General features: G+C 35.9%; 1 pseudogene; it reads left to right on the top strand.

The window, feature by feature from the left end:
• The first annotated feature begins 11176 nt into the window (after positions 1–11176).
• On the top strand, positions 11177–22261 carry LOC138702911 (V-type proton ATPase 16 kDa proteolipid subunit c-like; annotated as a pseudogene).
• Positions 22262–22721: the final 460 nt, after the last annotated feature.

Genomic DNA, 22721 nt, shown 5'->3' with positions numbered 1-22721 from the left:
CGTTTCCATAGCTCGGATGGTAAGACTTCTGCGTGTTGTGTAGAAGAGTGCGAGTTCGATTCTTATGATTATATTACGTAAATAAAAGATAAATATATACATAAATCGTGTAGTTAAATCGACAATGGACCTTCATGACTAGATCGACACTCCGCACAGAAAGGAAAGCTTTCATGTCGTTTCCATAGCTCGGATGGTAAGACTTCTGCGTGTTGTGTAGAAGAAGTCCTGAGATTAAGTGTTAATGATCGCAAACAATACAAAATTACAAGTTATAATATTATAAACGTTAATCTAATGAATGCATTTATACACACACATATATACAATGTAAATGCATATATATTAAAAACTAACAATTAAAATGAAATTAAAAAAATATATAATAATAGACAAACTTTTACAAAGGTTTAGAGTCCTTAGGCTATGTCATTTGTTGAGTAATTATTGCAATAATTTATTAATAGCTTTCACATATGTGTAAGAAATGCACTCGCGAAAAACAATTTTTGTTAAAAGTATGGCTTTGGATTATTTCATTCTCACCCCTGCAGTTAATTTTAACTATTTTATCTACGTGTTTGCATTCAATTTTATTCATGTTATGATTGAATGAAAAAACACTGTTGCAGTTATTGACTAATTACATATATTAATACTAATTATTAAATACATCTGTTAAGTAACCAATTGCAGTATCTTTTGCAAAATCTTGAATGTTTAAGTTGTCAATAATATTTCTGTACTATATACTATAATACGTTAAAAGAATTTGCAATAGATTTGGGATCCTCTACTTTATAATCATTGGTTTTAATGAAAAAATATTTTCTTTCTTAGGTTATCTAAAAGTTTAAATTTAATAATATTCCGAATAGGTTTAATTGCATTATCTGAATTTTGTACTTTTCTACTCAAATATATTCTATTTCCCTCTTTCATAATTTTTGTTAAATTACACTGTACTTCTTGCAGTATTTAAGAACATGAGGATCATTACATTGCAACTCATTACATATAGATTCTTCTTTTTAATACATGAGCTTTGAAGTCCCTGCGTTATCTACATGTTTTAACTTTTGAATTTTTTCACAACATTGAGTGGAGAACATCCACTGAAGTGATTCTGAAATTTAGTGAAAAATTCAATACGTTTACTCTTAATATCAGTAGTACCAGTATCATATATGTTTTTCCAAGATTCATTTTGTAGACATAAATGTAAATAATCACTAGATACAGCAATTACGATCTTTTCTTAGTTTTTAAATTAATATTTTGAAATTGTTCAGTGACATTGAAAACACTTAGGATTTGTTTATCATGGTCAGACAAGCCATTGATTATAGGTTCTGTCGAATAGGAATTCAGTCTAATTCTGTGTACAAAACATTTATCAATGGCTGTGTTACTTCAGCTTGTATGCTATGGGAAAATGACCCTACGACTAAGGTTTCCAGTTTCAAGGAGTGAATTTAATTTACTTTTACGGAAAAGTTCCGAGAGATAATCTACGTTTATGTCACTACAGATCACAAATTCCATATGAGATTTCTAAAGTCTTTTCTTTACAAATTCAATGTTGGCTATAAATATTAATAAATAATGTAAGAAATATGAATGATTGTAGTTATAAGTCTGATTTACATTATAAAAAGCAAGAAGTCACATTCCTCGGCAAGATTCGAACTTTCGATGTTTGGTTTTGTCGTCCAACGCACAACCACGGACCTATTCAATGCTTATGTTAATAACCTACAATTTAGCTGTAGCAATGTGGTGTCATAACTTGGGGTTTGTTTATTTAATGTAATTAGATTTAATTTGATTAGTTTCGCAACAATTGGACTTCCTGTTATATCCTGTTATTTAGATATTTAATTTAGGGTTGATTTATTAACTCTTACTATGCAAGATGCCTCTTATTTCAATAATTCTATATCATGTTAAATAGTCATTGTCTACACTAAAGTATTATCGTCATCTCTCATTTCTCATCGTAATGGCGAACCGACGTGACATGAGACAGCGAGTTATAGCTCTAGTTGAGGCTGGATATGGGGCTAGTTCTGCTGGCCGTTTGGTCGGTGTTCCTGAAAGTACAGCCACGAGGTGGATTCATCGTTACCAAAATTTTGGGGAGGTCGAAAATCGCCCTATTCCTGGGCGTCCGCGGATTTCTTCATTGGAAGAGGATGCTCTTTTATTCGAGACAGTTCGACAGGACCCCTTTCTGACTGCTAACGAAATAAGAGCAGCATCTAACTTTCCCGGCTCTTCACAGACTGTGATCAGCAGGTTGAGGAACCGCGGTATTAGGAGCCGGAGGGCTGCGCAAATGGAAATATTGGGGGAAGCACAAGCTGTCGACCGTCTTGCCTTCGCTACCAATCGAGTGGATTTCGATTGGAGAAATGTAATTTTCTCCGACGAAACAACCATCTCGAGTGATTACGAAGGTCCTGTCCGTGTCTATCGTGAGGATGGTCTCCGACATTATCAGCGCTATGTGCACCGACGTGAAAGTTCGGGGCGCTTTAGCATATCGTGTTGGGGGTGGATGTCTTACGATGGACCTGGCGTTATAGAACGCATCGATGGCCGGTTTAATGCGGGAACTTACGAGCACATTCTGGAAAATATATTCCTTCCCTCCGCCCGAGAACGTTTTCCCGAAGGAACATTGCTGTTCCAGCAGGATAACCATCCCGTGCACTATGCTGCAAACATTCAAAGATGGTTTCAAAGGAGACCCGAGCTCGAAATCATTAATTGGCCTCCGAAGTCACTTGATTTGAATGTCATCGAAAATTTATGGGCGGAATTGAAAAAGAGAAGGATAGCCACCTATGCCCACCGACGCCCTCGAAATCGAGACGAATTGTGGGATCAACTCAAAGCACACACGCACTCGGTCTGAATAGCAGAGTTCCCTCCCTCAGTCACTCCTGTAGGGTTGTCAGACTTATTGGCAGGAAATAACGATTTGTATTATTTGTTTGGTCAACTGTCCGAAGACAGGTCTGAACCCCACAAGTGACACCAAGAAGGCAAAACTTATGAGGCAACTAGGCCAGAAGATAATGGGGTAGGGTGGTCAGTTACTTTTCCTATCCATTGCATACATCGCCGAGTACCTACATATACACTAATCAGACTTCAGATATATACAAACAATTGTTCTTCCTCTGACACATATCGTCAAGTGAAACGTACTGCCTGAAAATAGACGTACAGATACGGAATTAAATTTGGAGCGAGTCTTGATAGGAGTCTACCTGTATGTAGGCAACAATTTCACACGACTGTCCACAAGTATAATTCATTTTATATCATGGAATGCAGTTTCACACCAAGGACTTTGCCAACATACCTTCTATTGCCCCCTACTAATTGGTTGTCATTAAATCTTCCTTACTTGTCTTCGCCTGTTATTAACCAATCACAACCCTCGTTTAAAAAAATTCACAGACTCTCTTCATATCCACGTGAATGGGATGGTCAAAGGGATTAGTGTAGGAAGTCGTAAATCTGTTAAGTGCGCGTTCAAAGGAGTCTCCGAATTGCACACGATGATAGTGAATAAACTTGATTACTGCACATGCGCAATTTGTTGTAAGCGAAACATACAATAAGGGAGCTCCAAATTTTATTTCCATATCTGTACATATCATCCAGAACCTCAATCAGAGGAACGACATGTATTAATTTTTTATTTAATTTGCAAGAAAATCGCCCATTTTACTGAACAATTGCAAAGGGATCAATTATTCCTTATCAGTTTTCCTAATGATAAGTAAAAATCAGAATCGTAAGATAATACTTATCGAGTAAAATAGTGTTAACATTTAGGGGAAAGTTTTTTTTTCTGAGAAAGTATTCAATTGGGACTAAAATAGTATTAGAATTTACTGTACTTTCTCTAAGGAATAAGCTGTTAAAATCTGCACCTGCATATTCATGCATCTAAGCACTGTATTCATCTCATTTTTATGATCATTCTGAACGTGTAAATTGTAATATATGTGAGAAGTGGTCAAGTTTACTCTGTTCTACGGTACAAATTACTAATCATCTTTAAGACTTTTAACCTGAAATCATGTTAAATTTTCTCATTATAATGTGAATAGAGTTTATGTTTTTAGTCTTTATGTAAATAATTGTTATAAACTGTATCATATAAATAATATATATTTATGACTCTTCTAGGATTTGGTGCAGCTTATGGAACTGCTAAATCTGCAGTAGCAATTTCAGCCATTTCGCCGACAAAACCCGATCTCATCATGAAGTCGATACTTCCCGTCATTATGGCTGGAATAATTGCAATCTATGGAGTTGTCATTGCCGTAATAATTATTAACGACATGAAGAAACGTGGAAATAATTACACAGATTACCAGTAAGAATGCATTTTCATTTATAAACGCTCTATTAAGCCAAAGAAGTTGAGATCTTTCTAAACAATGCTAAGCTTATGTGTATATCATTTGGATTAGAGCATTACAAATCTTTCTGTAGTCTTCTTCGTATTCCACAATATTAATTTCCTTTAACGTAACATATGCATCAAGTTTCACAAAACTATGGAAATTTCCATAACAACATACTACCCAGAAATCTGGATCTTAACCAAGACATTGTAGGCAACTTGTAGGTCAGGCATTTCAAGTGCGGACATTTCTACCGTTTAAATCAGATGCAAAAGTGACGTACAATTTCAGAATCTCATACAGGCGCACGCTTAAAAGATATTCTACGTCATTGTTGTACATAAGTGCCAGCGCTGAACATGCATGTTGGTAAATAAGTGATTGGCATTTCGTGATTCACGTATCAACCCCTTAATACACAAACAGCACAGAGGGGTAAGGCATGATGTCCCTCCTCTTGTTCATTCAATGTTAAAGCAGTTTTGGTATCCGTGTATTGCGGGCTCCATTTTATATAACGTAATCTTTGCCGATCACTGTTGTAGATCGTTATAAATTTCGCGTAAATGTTGCACGCTCGAAAAAGCGGCTGAGGGACATTCATCAACATTTTAAAATTTCATAAATCATTGTAGAAAAGAAAGAACAGATCTAAGAGCCTAAGTTCCGTAGCAAACTTATACGATATGAACTTAGCCTACTTCAGTTTAGTGACCAAAATGATCATTTCATTTCTACATTCATACATACATGCCACATAAAACTGTGGCGATGTGGACTGTTAGATTGAGAAAGTAATGGAAAATAAGGAAAGAGACGCATACCGCGCCTGCGTAATAACAAAACTTAACTGTTCAGACATCGATTTCGTTAGCCATTAGTATAGAACATACTTGGGCATCGTGCCTCAATTGAGAATTTCTGCCTCACTGACCTTCACATAGATTATCGCTCTGAGTGACATCATCCTCACAGACCCCTTTCCTCCCTCACATAGCTCCTAGGCGTGGGCAGATTCTATATCAGTTTCATAAGCAATATCAGTGGTGGCATAATGGCATTATCAAAGCAGTGTGTATGCGTTAGAAAACGATTATTTCATGAGAAATGGGAGGAAGAGTTATTTTGCTGTTTAGAAGGTTATGCTCGAAAATCCTATTAGGCATTAATAAATTTAATATACAACGACATTAGTACTTATGTCATAAAGAACACGCTGAATTAGAAGGTAAGACAAATTAAATGTTATTTTTCGTACTATTCCGAAGAAAATTTATGATATTAACATTTGCATAGTATACTAAATACGACATTATACCTTAAACACGCTGCATTAAAAGGTACGAGGAATTAACTGTCGTTTCTACGTATTATTTCCAAAAGAAATTTATGAAAAGAAAAATATCAAATGTGCGTAGAAAACGAAATATGATTTTCTGAAATTATTTTTGGTCGCGAACGTGAAAATCTACTAAGCAATCTTGATAAACGCCAGAATATTCAAGAAAATAAACGTAGACAACATGATGGAATATTATTGGCTAGTTACGCAATTTCTCGCCTGTGATTTAAATCAATTCAATGATGGAGAAATAGTAAAGAGGTTTATGATTAAAGCTGCCGAATTAATTTTCCAGATTGAATAAAAGTTTTCGAGTATCTCACGTTAACCAAGCGCTTTCCTAATAATTCGCCACTGACCGCCTTAGCGATTACGATAAGGTGACGCAGGTCACAGCAGTTTATATTTTCCATCCAACTCTGCAGTCTCCTCTCCTAGTAAACAAACTATTTCAAATCGAGTGCCTCACGTAACCGAAAATTGTGCCCATGTATGGTATAGAAGCTACTATTCTCGCCAAGCTTAGACGACCACACTCACACCACTCTGCTAACTCGTGCCTTACCCAAAACATAATACATCATACGTTGCATGCCTGTTAGTTATGCAGCGTTGTCACATTATGACTCTGAATTAGCCCAGCCGCTGGGCTGAGGCAAGTACGATGTTTTTTTTTAACAGAGAAGTTAGTATAGCTCGCGCAAGAAACGATTACCAAAAAGCAATGGTGGCGTTGCTGTCTGTTTTGACATGTGTATGTAGGCACACCGAGGGGGAGAGGTGCGAGCCGATGGAAGTACTGTCTCTTCTAAGAAGATGAACAAATGAGGACATCGCTGTGGAAATACAGAACGTAGCAAGAGAAAAATTCGAAGCTAATTAAACGCGCAACATATGTTTACGAATAAAATAATAATACCGTGCGATACAAGACACGTATTCACATGCAATGGAACAAACTAAAGTCGTAATGTAACTATCACAACGCAAAACTGATTTTATCGATGTCATTTCTCTTCCGACTGTACTCTTGAATATCATTCAAGTTATCTCGTGGCCTTTCCTGTCCCCCGCTCTTCCTTATCGCAGTGTTTGATTTGCATTCCTTCCGTCGGTATTCCGTGCTTGCGAGACCTATAGTTATCTCTTGCGGCAAGATAAGCTGACCTCTCTACTCGGGCTGAGGCCGTCTATGTTTGGCAACGCTGTTATAAAGCAATTCAGTTATCGGACGCGGCCAACTGCATAACATGAACATAGAGAGCATGTTGATGTGACTTCCTTGACTTCTTTCCTCTGAGCTGAGGTCGTCTAAGTTTGGCGAGTACAATAATCACGCAATTGAAGACATTTACTACGGGTTTACTTTTAGCGACAAGAACCTTGCTACTGTTTGCAAGTTCCCACTGGAATAACCCATATCTCCATCGTGTGCATTTCGCAGTGGTTTCGTGCACCTGGCTGCGGGCTCCAGTGTGGGTTTCTGCGGCCTCTTCTCCGGCATTGCGATCGGTATCGTGGGCGACACAGGCATCCGCGGCAATCATTTGGAGAACTCGCTGTACGTGGCGATGCTCCTCATCCTCATCTTCGCGGAGGTCCTGGGTCTCTATGGGCTCATAATGGGTGTCGTACTGTACGCCAATGTTGGGATGTAACTTTTACACGAAATAAAGATTAATTAATTAAGCTAAACGCTTTCAATATTTCCACTTTTTAGGTGTGGCTGATGTGGTACTTTTTCTGGCTACTACAAGTTCAGACGACACAGGATTGACTTCCTGGAAGTGAAGATTTGAATGTTGCACCTTTTACATTGAAATTGTGTTTGTTTTGTGTTTATCTTGCGTTGTCTTCAGTTACGTACCACATAAATAGGTAAACTCGATATTTGTGAATGTCTAGATTTTGGTTCAAAGTTCTCGTTAGAGTGTAGACAATGCGCCAAAACAACACAATCTTGATTTTTTTTTTTGTTTTTAGATTTAAGACATTTTGTTAAAAGTACCAGGTCTCTTGGACCCATACTTATTTACTTACTGGCTTTTAAGGAACCCGGAGGTTCATTGCCGCCCTCACATAAGCCCGCCATTGGTCCCTATCCTGAGCAAGATTAATCCATTCTCTATCATCATATCCCACCTCCCTCAAATCCATTTTAATATTATCTTCCCATCTACGTCTCGGCCTCCCTAAAGGCCTTTTTCCCTCCGGCCTTCCAACTAACACTCTTGGACTCTTGCCTTTTACAAAAAAAAAATGATTATACAAATTGAGATATAAATAGGTTATAATGAAGAAAATTAATTAATAACAATCTTCAAAAAAAGGTAACGCATAGCCTATATACACTAGTTTTCAAGTTAAATAGAGACAGCACAAGGAAAAAAAAAAAAAAAAAAAGATACGATTTTTCGATAATCGATTTTGCAAACCCTGTTTCCGATGGAAATAATTTAGGCCTATGTAGACAGAGTATAATAATAATAATAATAATAATAATAATAATAATAATAATAATAATAATACTTACAAATGGCTTTTAAGGAACCCGAAGGTTCATTGCCGCCCTCACATAAGCCCGCTATCGGTCCCTATCCAGTGCAAGATTAATCCAGTCTCTATCATCATATCCCACCTCCCTCAAATCCATTTTAATATTATCTTCCCATCTACGTCTCGGTCTCCCTAAAGGTCTTTTTCTATCCGGTCTCCCAACTAACACTCTATATGCATTTCTGGATTCGCCCATACGTGCTACATGCCCTGCCCATCTCAAACGTCTGGATTTAATGTTCCTAATTATGTCAGGTGAACAATACAATGCGTGCAGCTCTGCGTTGTGTAACTTTCTCCATTCTCCTGTAACTTCATGTCGCATAGGCCCAAATATTTTCCTAAGCACCTTATTCTCAAACACCCTTAACCTATGTTCCTCTCTCAGAGTGAGAGTCCAAGTTTCACAACTATACAGAACAGCCGATAATATAACTGTTTCATAAATTCTGACTTTCAGATTTTTTGACAGCAGACTGGATGATAAAAGTTTCTCAACCGAATAATAACAGGCATTTCCCATATTTATTGTGTGTTTAATTTCCTCCCGAGTATCATTTACATTTGTTACAGATTATGTAATACACATAATTATCTTAAACAGCATTTCAGTAATAGATTACCTGGAATATTCCGCCAAAAAACCTGCTTTCTAACCTTGCCATCGAACACTTAACTCCTAAGACAGGCAGTATACAGAATTGAACTCACACGAGCCTTTCATTTGCTTATTTGGCGCAAAATTCCTCCAAGTCTTAAAATCACTACAGGGAGATAGGAAATTCAGAAAAAAATATTTTAGATCTAATTTTAGAAATTACTTCATTACTTTCTTCAAAAAGCAGAAATTACAGACCATATAATTATGCCTACATTTCTAAAAACTACATTCACAGAAAATGAATGTCGTGTCGGACTGAATGAAAAACTTACTTTAAGAGAAACATCTCGTTAAGAATTAACACCAATAGGCCTACTTATAGGGGGACAAGACTAACTGTAGTAACTTTCGAGGACTATCACTTTTGTTGACATCGTATAAAATTTTTTCGAATATCCTTTTGAGAAGATTAACTCCATATGTAGATGAAATTATTGGGGATCATCAGTGTGGTTTTAGGCGTAATAGATCGACTATTGATCAGATTTTTTGTATTCGACAGATATTGGAGAAAAAATGGGAGTATAAGGGTACAGTACATCAGTTATTCATAGATTTCAAAAAGGCGTATGACTCGGTTAAGAGAGAAATTTTATATGATATTCTTATTGGATTTGGTATTCCTAAGAAACTAGTTCAATTAATTAAAATGTGTCTTAGTGAAACTTACAGCAGAGTCCGTATAGGCCAGTTTCTATCTGATGCTTTTCCAATTCACTGCGGGCTAAAGCAGGGAGATGCATTGTCACCTCTACTTTTTAACTTTGCTCTAGAATATGCCATTAGGAAATTTCAGGATAACACTGAGGGTTTGGAATTGAACGGGTTACATCAGCTTCTTGTCTATGCGGATGATGTGAATATGTTAGGAGAAAATCCACAAACCATTAGGGAAAACACGATAATTCTGCTTGAAGCAAGTAAAGCGATAGAGTTGGAAGTAAATCCCGAAAAAACTAAGTATATGAATATGTCTCGTGACCAGAATATTGTACGAAATGGAAATATAAAAATTGGAGATTTATCCTTCGAAGAGGTGGAAAAATTCAAATATCTTAGAGCAACAGTAACAAATATAAATTACACTCAGGAGGAAATTAAACGCAGAATAAATATGAGAAATGCCTGTTATTATTCGGTTGAGAAGCTTTTGTCATCTAGTCTGCTGTCAAAAAATCTGAGTTAGAATTTATAAAACAGTTATTTTACCGGTTGTTCTATATGGTTGTGAAGCTTGGACTCTCACTTTGAGAGAGGAACAGAGATTAAGTGTGTTTGAGAATGAGGTTCTTAGGAAAATATTTGGGGCTAAGAGGGATGAAATTACAGGAGAATTGAGAAAGTTGTACAACGCAGAGATGGACGCATTGTATTCTTTACCTGACATAATTAGGAGCATTAAATCCAGACGTTTGAGATGGGCAGGGCTTGTAGCACGTATGGGCGAATCCAGAAATGTATATAGAGTGTTAGTTGGGAGGCCGGCGGGAAAATGACCTTTGGGGAGGCCGAGACGTAGATGGGAAGATAATATTAAAATGGATGTGAGGGAGGTGGGATATGATGGTAGAGACTGGATTAATCTTGCTCAGGATAGGGATCAATGGCGGGCTTATGTGAGGGCGGCAATGAACTTCCGGGTTCCTTAAAAGCCAATAAGTAAGTGAGTAAGTAAGTAAGGCCTACTTATATTTCATTAACAAAAACGTTTCCGAAACCACTGAATTTAATATGTAATATTTTAATTTTAAGTGGGTGAAGAAAGAATGACGCTGAAACTGATCAGTAAGAGAATAAGGAATATTGGTTGGGTCACTGGCTGAGAAGAAATGGTGAACGGGAGAAGAGTTCGGGGTAAAAGAAGATATCGGATCATAGACGACATTAAGATATATGGATCATACGAGAAAACAAAGAGGAAGGCAGAAAATAGGAAAGATTGCAGAAAACTGGGTTTGCAGCGAAAGACCTATCCTTGGACAGAACACTAAATGAATGAACTCAGAAAAGTAACATGAATCTTCAAGGCAAAACAATGTTTAAGAATAAAAAATTATATCTAGGCCACTTCGTTAATATTTAATGTTTTCAAGTTTGAGCAAGAATAATATAAAATGCAAATAAAACCTCTCGACAAAAGAAAACAGTCAACAATATAAGAGCAACACCACAGTCTAGTATGTACAGTCACGAAGCTCAATACCTAGTAAATATGCATCCATAGATTGTTGCTAACCACTAGGATCGCTAATATCGCCTCATTACAGAAAATGCGAAATAGTACCGGCACAGTCTATTGTTCCTAGCACCCTCACAACTCAAGCTTCGTGACTGTATATACTAAACTGTGGTAACACTTCGAAAATGTTACAACTGCATTTCATAAGTTGGTACGCATGACAGCAACTCAATAATGTAGATAATTGCATAATATGCTCGATCATTTACGATGGAATGTAGTTACGTTATCTCTACATATAAAGTCATGTATAATATGTCAATAAAGTTCAGAACAAGTTGCAGTAATTCACCAATTTGTTTTATCTAAACTGCAGTACCACACAATTAACTGGCTGTGCATATTCAGATGTTGTGAGTGGAAGACAGGCTTATTTTCCGTTTTATTTACCTCGCCTGCAAGACAGATGGTACCATGTTTCAGATAAAAGACAACGCTCCGGTGAATTCTAATCCAGTTTATGCATTATTTTTTGGAGTTATGGGCGCAGTTTCTGCCATAGTTTTTAGTTGTAAGTATTCAAATTGTAAGTTATCATTTTACATTTATAAATCTACGATTTTAATTTATAATTTAAGATTTTGTACTCAATAATTTGCATTCATATTTCACCAATAAAGTAAGTTGCACTTTTTAGTGCAAGAGACGAAAACAGAAAATCCCCGGAAATTGTAGTAATAATAGCAGTAGTAGTATTTAAAGCTAAAACACACATGTTAGGTCAATAATACAGTGTTCATAGATTTGATAAAATACATTAAAGGTGATATGTTACGGTTGTATGAACACTAATAAATACAATAAGATTGTTAAAGATATTAGTTATAGTCAGACATGTTTCGGAGATGCTTCTCCATCTTCAGTGACTATTTACCACGACGGGTGGTTCAGCTGGTTAGTCTCCTTTAAGCCAAGCAACAACACGGTTCGACCAATTGAACCAACCGTCGCGGTAAATAGTCACTGAAGATGGAGAAGCATCTCCGAAACATATCTGACTATAACTAATATCTTTAACAATCTTAATGTATTTATTAGTGTTCATACAACTGTAACATATCACCTTTAATGTATTTTAGCAGTAGTAGTATTTATGTACTTAAATTAACGACGTTTTCAAATGCAATGATTCAGAGCTGAAATTCAATGTAGTCGAGAAATGGCCAAGAAATCTTACCTGTAGTCCTATATCAGGAGCATTATTATTAATATTATATTATTATTATTATTATTATTATTCTAATTTCTAATTTATATATCTTCTCACCATTCGTGAGCTACCACAAGGGACAAAGAGTACTTAGCCATAGAAATTTTAACAAGTTCATGAAAAAACCATTGATTTTGTTTTAACAATGAAATTCCTACAAATAATTTCCTGCAAATATTTTTTTTTGATTAGTGAAAATATACCTATTTTTAGAAAGGTAAGTGTTACAAAAAAGTAAAGAGTGCTACTGAACTTAGTCTGATTTCGAATATAGGTGATTCTTCAGGAGAGCAATTGATCCTTTCAATGCAGCTAAGGTTACAATCGGAATAATAGATGTAGGTATTCCAAGCCTCTTAAACACATCTTTCATGAAGAGAGTAGCGGTACCTTCTTGCTCCGATTACTTCAAGCTCTTTTAGCTGGTATTTTTTGAGGTAATAGGGAATGGTAGGATTGTAGATATTCTTTTTTTCATTATCCACTTCTGCTGGCTGTTTCTCATCCGTTTCGAAACGCACAGTGGGATCAATTATGTATCCAGATCTTGTAGATTCCTTGAAAGCTATTATATCTATGCGCCGTGTACTGCCAGTGACGGAGAGACCATGCACTTCTTCAAAGGTGTTGTAATCGGCATGTTTAAGGGCAGTGGCTATAATTGATCGTACTAATTATTCTAATGCTGTGAATGTTTAACTATCGCTGTCATATAAGTTGGCTTTAGCGATCATAAATTGATTCACAGTTGCACAGGGGACTGTCCAAATCAATGTTTGAGATTCTTTGGCCATGATGTTCTTGGTCATCTGGGTATCTTCTTTTTCTTCTTCTTTTACAAGTGTTCCCCTTTTCAGCGGTTGCTTTTTATTCGTTTCCTTCAAATTTCGGTCTTGTCATTTTCCCTCTTCTAAATCTATTCTCTCTAGGCTTTAGCACTTCCTCTATGCCATATTATATTGGCTCTTCCTCTTCTACTGCCTGCTGGTGACCAATTTATAACTTGCTTTGGCAATCTTCCATCCACCATTCTCTGTACGTGCCCACACCATTGTATACTTCTCTTTTCCAACAGATCTATGGTCCTTTCTCTTAAATCCATCCCTTCTCTGAATTCCTTATTTCTAATATGCTGCATTCTTGAAAAACCTACTCGCATGATTCTACGAAGACTACCCATTTCAACCACTTTCATTTTTAAGCAATTTCTCAGTTTTAACAAAACTAGGTAACTTGTCCCAAACAGGATTTGTACTCGGACCCGCTTTTTAATATCCAACTTTCTGTGCCATATGTAAGCAGATAACTTATATTTTTTATGCTCGACCATGCCGAAATGTAGTAATCATACACCTGGTAGCAGTCCTTTAATGCATGTCATTAAAGTTCAGGTTTTCGGTTATTCTCGGATATGCAATCGAAAGACAAGTATCGAAACGTCACGGAGGCTGGAAATCCAATACTGTCGCAGAAGGTTATGTTCTGTTACTATAATAATTAGCGTTAATTGTAAATAATATTCAAATAAATTCAATTTGTCATCTCGTTTTTCAATGTCGAATTCAATTTCAAGGTTATATCAAGACTAATGTTTATCTTACTCTTTAGATTATATCAAGGTCGTCGGCATTCGTTTCCCGGAAAAAATCAATACTTTCGCGTCTGCGCACATCTCACAATTTATGATGTAGGCTATTGCACTCACTCACATAACAATAACATGAATCCTTATGAATAATTTCAAGTTAGAAATATGGTCGAGCATAAAAAGTCGTATGAAACTTGCCTATAATACTTTCGCGTCTGCGCACATCTCACAATGTATGATGTAGGCTATTGCACTCACATAATAACATGAATACTTATGAATAATTTCAAGTTAGAAATATGGTCGAGCATAAAAAGTCGTATGGAACTTGCCTATAATGGTAATTAAGACGCTCGTATGAAAATTATGAAATTCGCTTGCGCTCGTTTCATGAACATCCTCGCGTCTTAATTACTACCATTATAGGCTCGTTGCATAATGTACTATACTATTATTTGTAGAGTAATATTTTTGTACTTGTTTTTATAAATCTATGCGGCAGGCGACTCCATTCATAGGTTCAGTTGCTTGATTCGCTCAATTGGTCTTTTTCACATGTTCTAGAAAGGTCAATTATGGAACCAACTGACTTGCAGATTAACTTTCGGCGTTAAACCTCGAACTCATTTCATCATGATAATTACACTTCTCCTCTTTTGTTATCATCGTTTCTTTCCCATATTTCGGGCTTACTCCGATGTAGAGTAGCTTGCGGGATGTCACCGAACTTGGACCCTGTGGTATGTGGTCATTAGTTGCTGGTGGTGGTGGTGCTATGTATTCCGCTGGGGCCCATGGTAGCTCGTGGGACCAGAGGTTAAGGAACCGCGGTGATGTCTATGCGGAAAGATAAAGGGATTCTGTATCGAATGCTCATGGAATTCGCTGGCGCTGGAAATCAGACGTAGTCTTAGTCCTCAGTTGTTTAAAATTAGGTTGTTTAGAAATATTTTAAATGCACAGAACTAGTTTTTTAGGTATAATTTTATTTATTATTATTATTAGTATTATTTTTATTGTTAGTTGGAAGGCCGAAGGGCAAAAGACCTTTGGGGAGGCCGAGACGTAGATGGGAAGATAATATTAAAATGGATTTGAGGGAGGTAGGATATTATGGTAGAGACTGGATTAATCTTGCTCAGGATAGGGACCAATGGCGGGCTTATGTGAGGGCGGCAATGAACCTCCGTGTTCCTTAAAAGCCAGTAAGTAAGTATTATTATTGTTATTATTATTATTATTATTATTATTTTACACAGTCATTACTTTATTTTTCCATTAACACTTATATCTAGGTAATTGTCATTGTCTCAATGTACCACGTGCTGTGCTGATCATACTAATAATTCTACTATTCCTGTAGTTGTGAGATTATATTCATATGTATTAATTCTTTTTTTTTTAAGTTAATACTTGTATACTAGAATGTATTTTCCTTTTTGTGATTATATATTCAGTCTCTTTTTTATTATACTATATATATATATATATATATATATATATATATATATATATATATATATATATATATATATATACATATAATTGTTATTTTAAAGTTAATACTGATTGTGCATATGTATTCAATCTCTCTATTTTACTTAATTAGGTTTATTATTATTTTTAAATTAATATTTGTATACCGGTATGTATTTTTGTGTATGTGATTTGATCCTGGTTGAGTGGAAGAGAAGGCCTGATGGCCTTAACTCTGCCAGGGAAACTACTGCTGCTGCTGCTGCTACTACTACTACTACTACTACTACTACTACTACTACTACTACTAGTTCGGTGACGGCACGCAGTGGAATTTGCAGCGGGGGCATGCACATCATTCTATTTAGGGTAGTACAATGGGCCCACTCAAGCGGCCTACGTGCGAGGGATGTCCCAAGCCCGTACCCGTGTCCGTCCCCTCAAGGAGGACTAATAGAAACAATGTCATGAAATTCACAATCAAAATTGTAACACAAAATGTATTTTTTTTTAATTTCGAAAGCCGCAAAAGATTGTGGGTCTACTTTTTTGTTCAACGTAATTACAAAAATTGTATCTGAGAAGAAATGTAGTACGTTCTCTTACACTCTGTATTATATTAAAATACGGATATATTGCTAAACCAGCTAGGGATAGGCTACGGAAAACACTAGATATAGAAACGAAGAAATACGCCAACGAATCTGTCAAATGTACGATGTTTTCTAGCTCTGGGAGCAGCGTTTGGAACCGCGAAAGCCGGCACAGCTGTCGCAGCCATCTCTGTAATGCGACCCGACCTCATCATGAAATCCCTCGTCCCCATCATCATGGCGGGCATCCTGGCTATCTACGGGCTCTCATCGCCAATGACATCAAGAAGAACATCGGCGGGTACACAGTGTACAAGTAAGTCACGACATTCAACCAGAGATAACTAACAATGTGCCACTATGATGAGTGTGGTTCCTGTCCTCGGTGACCCTGCGTGTTGCCCCACTTTCAAAATAGGTGCAGTAAGTCAATGAAGAACTCAATGTAGTTCAACAGATACCAAATAGGTAAAGAAATAAAAACATCTTGTGTTTTTTTTTTCAATGGGAAATTCAGCTTGGACAGAGTCGAATATGAAATCTGAAATACAGTAGAACTTGGTTATAACGACATCCAAGGGACCTTGAAAATTATGTTGTTATAAACGAGTGTCGTAGTAACCGAGATTCATATTATCAGTCTAGTGAGGTGGAAAATGAAAAATAATAAACATAATTAGGCTTATTTTAGATTTATGTATTCACTTTCAAGCATACCATGAACACAATAAAATACATGTACAATTATAAATACAGTATTCTGTATTAAAACAGTTTGTTCATTACTCACCAAACTTATTTACTGAGGAGTGAAGTAATCAGTCATTTTACTCTGTTGTCTCCTACTTGCCCAATATACACTTTCTAAATTAAATTCTATGTTCATTATTTCAGTTGCAATTTCACTGCTCCCTCTCCTAGCTTCATACTCCCTCCTCTAGCTTCATAGAAATATTCGTAATTCTAATGGCTTCTAAAGCGTCACTCACTTCTTTTAGTGGCCATGCTGCGTTAAAATGCGTGCACTTAGTGAAAACTTCCTGTCGAAACTGACGCATGCAGGTACCATTAATACCGCATGAATTCGGGCAGGTTACAATGGGATGGGGAATCTGCCTGCATTCCAGAAGTCTATGATAGAAGGGAACAGTACCACATACACCTTATACTAGGCATGAAACTTAAGAGTGGTCACACTTTTGGCCTTTCAAACAAGATGACCGGGATCGAATCCCGGTTTCGTCTCGAATTTTTTATTTGAAAAATGTTCATAATCTATATTCTCAGGAACCAGGGACGGTGGACATGAAATATTTCTAGTGAAAATCAATGGGTCTGCATATGACGTTATTTTAATTTTGCTTCTTACATAAGTGGTAAATGAGATTCTGTACCAGCAAAATTTTGAAGTCGGAAGAATTATAACTTATCTTCCGATAAAAAAAAATGTAATTCCGTTCACCATCATCGTTATATGGGTCACTTGGTCCGTTCCGTCCCTACTGTCTAGCACTGATCCCACCATCATAGTTTAACAGTTTGTGAGCCGCTCAGAGCAAAAGTGGTGTAAGTCAAAATTGGGTAATGAGGTTTAAAGTAAAAATCCTGTAAAGTACAGCGCAAAGTAGCAATTAATATGGCCTTATTGCTATCCACTGACTACTAATAGTTTAAAGAAATTGAATATTATTGATACCTTGCGCTGTATTTTACAGAATGTTTACTTTTACCCTCATTATCCATTTTTGACTTACACCACTTCTGCTCTGAACGGCTCATGTATAGAATTCCATTTTCTATCATAGGATTAATGTGTTATTTTCAGTTTCTTCTGCGATCTTTTATTTCTGTATTTAAATTCCCCTTTCCTTTGTGTTAAGATCACGTCTTTGAAACATACATAAATACAGAGATGATCATCATTTTAAAACTTCATCTGATTTTGTTTTCTTGTCACTTTATTTAAATTCCTCGTCACTGTTTCACACATTCATTGATATTTCATAAGCCTATTTTCCATAATATATTTTAGGTGAGATATATTGCATCGAAGGTAGTGAAATTAACTTATTCAATGATTTTATTATCTACAGCTATTTTGGATCTTTTTTTTTTTTCACTCGCTGTTATTTATACCCGCTTTAACATCTTTGGTCATATCGCGAGTTAATCTTTTAGGTGAAATCCGAAGGCCTGTGTACTATTGTTGAGACTGGTTCTATTGTTGTGAACTAGATGGCAATTGTATATGAATTACTGATTTGTTATGAATATGATTTCGGTGATGAATGGGGCCGGTGATATTCAGGGATGTTGTGTGGCCCGAATTTCCTGGAATTTGCCTTACGGTTGAGGGAAAACCCTGAAAAACCTCAACCAGGAAATTCAACCCGACCGGGAATCGAACCCGGGCCCTCTGCGTAAGAGCCCAGCATGCTGACCCCTTTGGATCTTGTAGGACTTGAAAGTAATAACAAGTATAATTTAGGTTTTATTTACACATATAAGTTATGTTATGGGTCATATGAAGAGACAAAAAGGAAATCAAAAAAATAGAAAAGACTGGAGAATGCTGGGTTTGCAATGAAAGATCGGCCTTTGGGCAGAACACTATGAATGAATGAATGAATGAATGAATGAATATGTTAAGGCTAAAAATCCTCTGTTATTTGCCACATCTTGTATGTAGCCATTTGAAGGACGTCTTTTGAATCTGCAATAATTACGTTAAAGTCGTCGGTAAATAAAATGCAATTTAAATTTATTTTATTAATTATACAGTTTTTATTTACAACAATGAGCCATTTTCTGATGAATTCGACTGACTAAAGATAAAAGTATTGGTGAAAAGGGACACCCTTGTTGAATCTCACTATTAATTTCTGTCGTTAGAATTCATAGTGTTTTTCTTTTGTCAATTAGTGTTATTCTTCTATGTGAGTATAAACTTTACGAGCTGTTTTTATTAGTTGACTACGAAACCCTTTTCGTTTTTACCTCACCCACATTAAAATATATATTACATAATATCAAAAGTCCGAGTATAACAATCAATCTATCTTATTATTAATCGTCTTACTACTGTTAGTAATACTGCTGTTAGGTTTCAGGACATCTTTCTTGAGCCTGGAATGGGATGGAAAACTCATGTTGACTATGTTGCAAAAAAATAAGTAAAGGCCTATATATGTTAAGGTTGTTAAGGAATAATTTACCTAACAAGGTATTGTTTACAATATTTCATAGCCATATACAAAGTCATTTAAATCATGGTATTATTCTTTGCGGTCACCATACATCTGCTCAAGCTCTTTTCATATTACAAAAGAAAGCTTTAAGATCAATTCATTGCCGTCTAAGTATGTACTGGCCTGTCTCCTTTACATTCGGAATAACATTAATAATTACATAGCATGTACTTCTGTTCATAAATATTCTACGAGAAATAATACAAATTTATATATTGATAAATGTAAATACAGTATTACTCACAACAGTTTTCTATTCTTTGCTTTTAAATTATTTTATGCTCGACCATGCCGAAATGTAGTAATTATACACCTAGTAGCAGTCCTTTAATGCATATCATTAAAGTACACCTACTCATTAAAGAATAGGTGTTTTCAGCCAATGACAACTCAGCTTACAGGTGTTCAGCCAATAACAAGTCAGCTTTGTACCGTTATAAAACCGCAAGTATCGATTATTCTCAGATATGCTATCGAAAGAGAATTAGCGAAAAGTCACGGAGGCTGGAAATCCAATACTGTCGCAGAAGGTTATGTTCTCTTACTATAATAATTAGCGTTAATTGTAAATAATATTCAAATAAATTCAATTTGTCATCTCGTTTTTCCAATTCGAATTCAATAATCAAGGTTATACCAAGTTTAACGGGATTACACAAGGTCAATGACATTATTGTTCCTCGGAAAAAATCAATACTTTCGCGTCTGCGCACATCTCACAATTCACGACCTAGAACAAGGTCACTTCCGATCTTGTCAGATACAAATAAAATGTATACATCTGAATAATTTCAAGTTAGAAATATGGTCGAGCATAAAAAGTCGTATGAAACTCGCTTATAATGGTAATTAAGAAGCTCGTATGAAAATTATGAAACTCGCTTGCGCTTGTTTCATAAACATCCATACTCGCTTCTTAATTACTATTATTATAGGCTCGTTGCATAATGTACTATAATAGTCTACCTGTTGATATAAGGAATCTTCCATTCCGAGTGTTTAGGACACGAATTAGGACTATATTATGGTGTCGATGAGTATGATGTATCTTAATTTGTTTCCATTGTATGACATCATGTATTTTAAACTAGCCGTAACCGTGCGCTCCGCTGCACCCGTTAGAAATAAATATAAAGTAATTACATAATTAAAATAGGACGTTTGATCCAGGGAACATTCGTGTTTGATAGAAGGATAAATCGTTTAATATGTTACTTAATTTAAATTCTATCCAAATAATTAAAATGCGATCATTTTGGTCCAGAGACACTCATTTGTGCAATGACAATTCCTTTAACCTGTTTCTTAATTTTTATTACATGCAACCATAGTTTAATGAAGATTGACATAATTTAGATTTAATGTGTATATTTTATTTTACTTGTTATAGGTTTTCATTGAATTATGGTAATAACTTAATTTTAACCCTTATTTTCTACGTATTCAGTAAATGGCGCGTGGCCCACTATGGTTGTGAACCCTTCAAATAACCTAAATTATATTATATAATATTACATATTATATTATATTATATTATATCAGAAGTTACTGTAATAACATTATAGCATTATGTCCATCTAGAGAAACTACACTTTCCAATGGTGAAATAATAATTAATTATACAAATCGGTTAATTTAGCTTCCGATATTACTTCATAAAACACAGAAACATTGTCTGTAGGCTATCTTTCATAGCTTTCGATTGTTGTTGTCCAAGGCCCCTTACAGACGAAGTCATTTGTTTTTTAATTCATTACACGGCCTTAGATGGCAGTTATTTTAATTTTAAAACTCATTTATCTCATTAATTATCAGTCCTATCAAAATGTTTCAAGGAATAAACCTTATCGCAAATTATTTTTAAAGAAACTTTTGTTATGTAACATTTTTCATAAAAATCAATAATAAACGAGATATTTCGATTTATTTAATTCAGGCCACCTTATAACTCCCCTTTTAAATAATGTATTTTGAATGCCATATAGCCTAAAATGTAAGTTACAACGAACTTAATTTATATTCCAATTTTCATCGAAACCCGTTCAGCCATTATCGCGTGAAAAGGTAACAAATAGACAGACAGACAGACAGACATACAAACAAAAATTTCAAAAAAGCTATTTTCGGTTTCGGGGTGGTTAATTATAAAATATGTTAGGACCAATTATTTTTGGAAAATCGAAAGTTACCAGAAAAATTTCGGCTACAGATTTATTATTAGTATAGATTGTATATGACGATGCCATACATGTTCCACATGTTTTTGCAAAATAAACTATCTCTATCTCTATCTTATTATACGCTACTGAGTCGACCTGGTTGGCAAGTTAGTATAGCGCTGGCCTTCTATGCCCAAGGTTGCGGGTTCGATCCCGGGCCAGGTCGATGGCATTTAAGTGTGCTTAAATGTGACAGGCTCATGTCAGTAGATTTACTGGCATGTAAAAGAACTCCTGCGGGACAAAATTCCGGCACATCCGGCGACGCTGATATAACCTCTGCAGTTGCGAGGGTTGTTAAATAAAACATAACATTTTATACGCTACTGACATGCATATTCAAAGAACAATGAACTTTACTGATGTTCATTTCTCTAATTGCAGAGGTTTCCTTCACTTCGGGGGCGGACTGGCTGCCGGCTTTGCTATCGGCATCGTTGGTGACAGTGGAGGGCGCGGGAATGCCCAACAGCCTAGACTCTTCATAGGGATGATCCTCATCCTTATCTTCGCAGAAGTATTAGGGCTCTATGGACTTATTGTTGCAGTATTCTTCTATGCGGACTGATTCAGCGCGGTCTTGTGCATGTAATTTGAGTCACTGCAATTAAAGTCTATTAAACAAATGTGTGTATACTATTAACGGAGTGTATATTGGCTAGTTCAGTCTTCTTGGCTGATGTTATTCCACCAGCATTCCACTGTAAGATGTTTAGTTGATTCTGTACCATTAAGGGTATATGTAGTAGTAGTAGTAGTGGTGGTGGTGGTGGTGGTGGTAGTGGTAGTGGTAGTGGTAGTGGTAGTAGTAGTAGTAGTAGTAGTAGTAGTAGTAGTAGTAGTAGGTTTATTTTGCCTGGCAGAGTTAAGGCCATGAGGCCTTCTCTTCCACTCAACCAGGTTACAATAATATACATGAAATACAAAATTAGATTACAAAACAACACAAAAGAAAATACCTTAGAAATTACATAAAATATAGTAGAAAATTACAATAGACAAGATCAATTACATAATATAAAATGACAAATAGTCAAGATCGGTTACATAATATATAAAATAAAGTAGAAAATTACACATAATCAAAATCAGTTACATAACATAAGGGGGAAAAAAACACACACACGCACGCACACACACAATTTATAAGACCTGA

The sequence above is a fragment of the Periplaneta americana genome, chromosome 7 (genome assembly GCF_040183065.1).
Source record: "Periplaneta americana isolate PAMFEO1 chromosome 7, P.americana_PAMFEO1_priV1, whole genome shotgun sequence".
NCBI classification, from domain to species: Eukaryota; Metazoa; Arthropoda; class Insecta; order Blattodea; family Blattidae; genus Periplaneta; species Periplaneta americana.
This window is presented reverse-complemented; position numbering and strand designations above follow the sequence as displayed.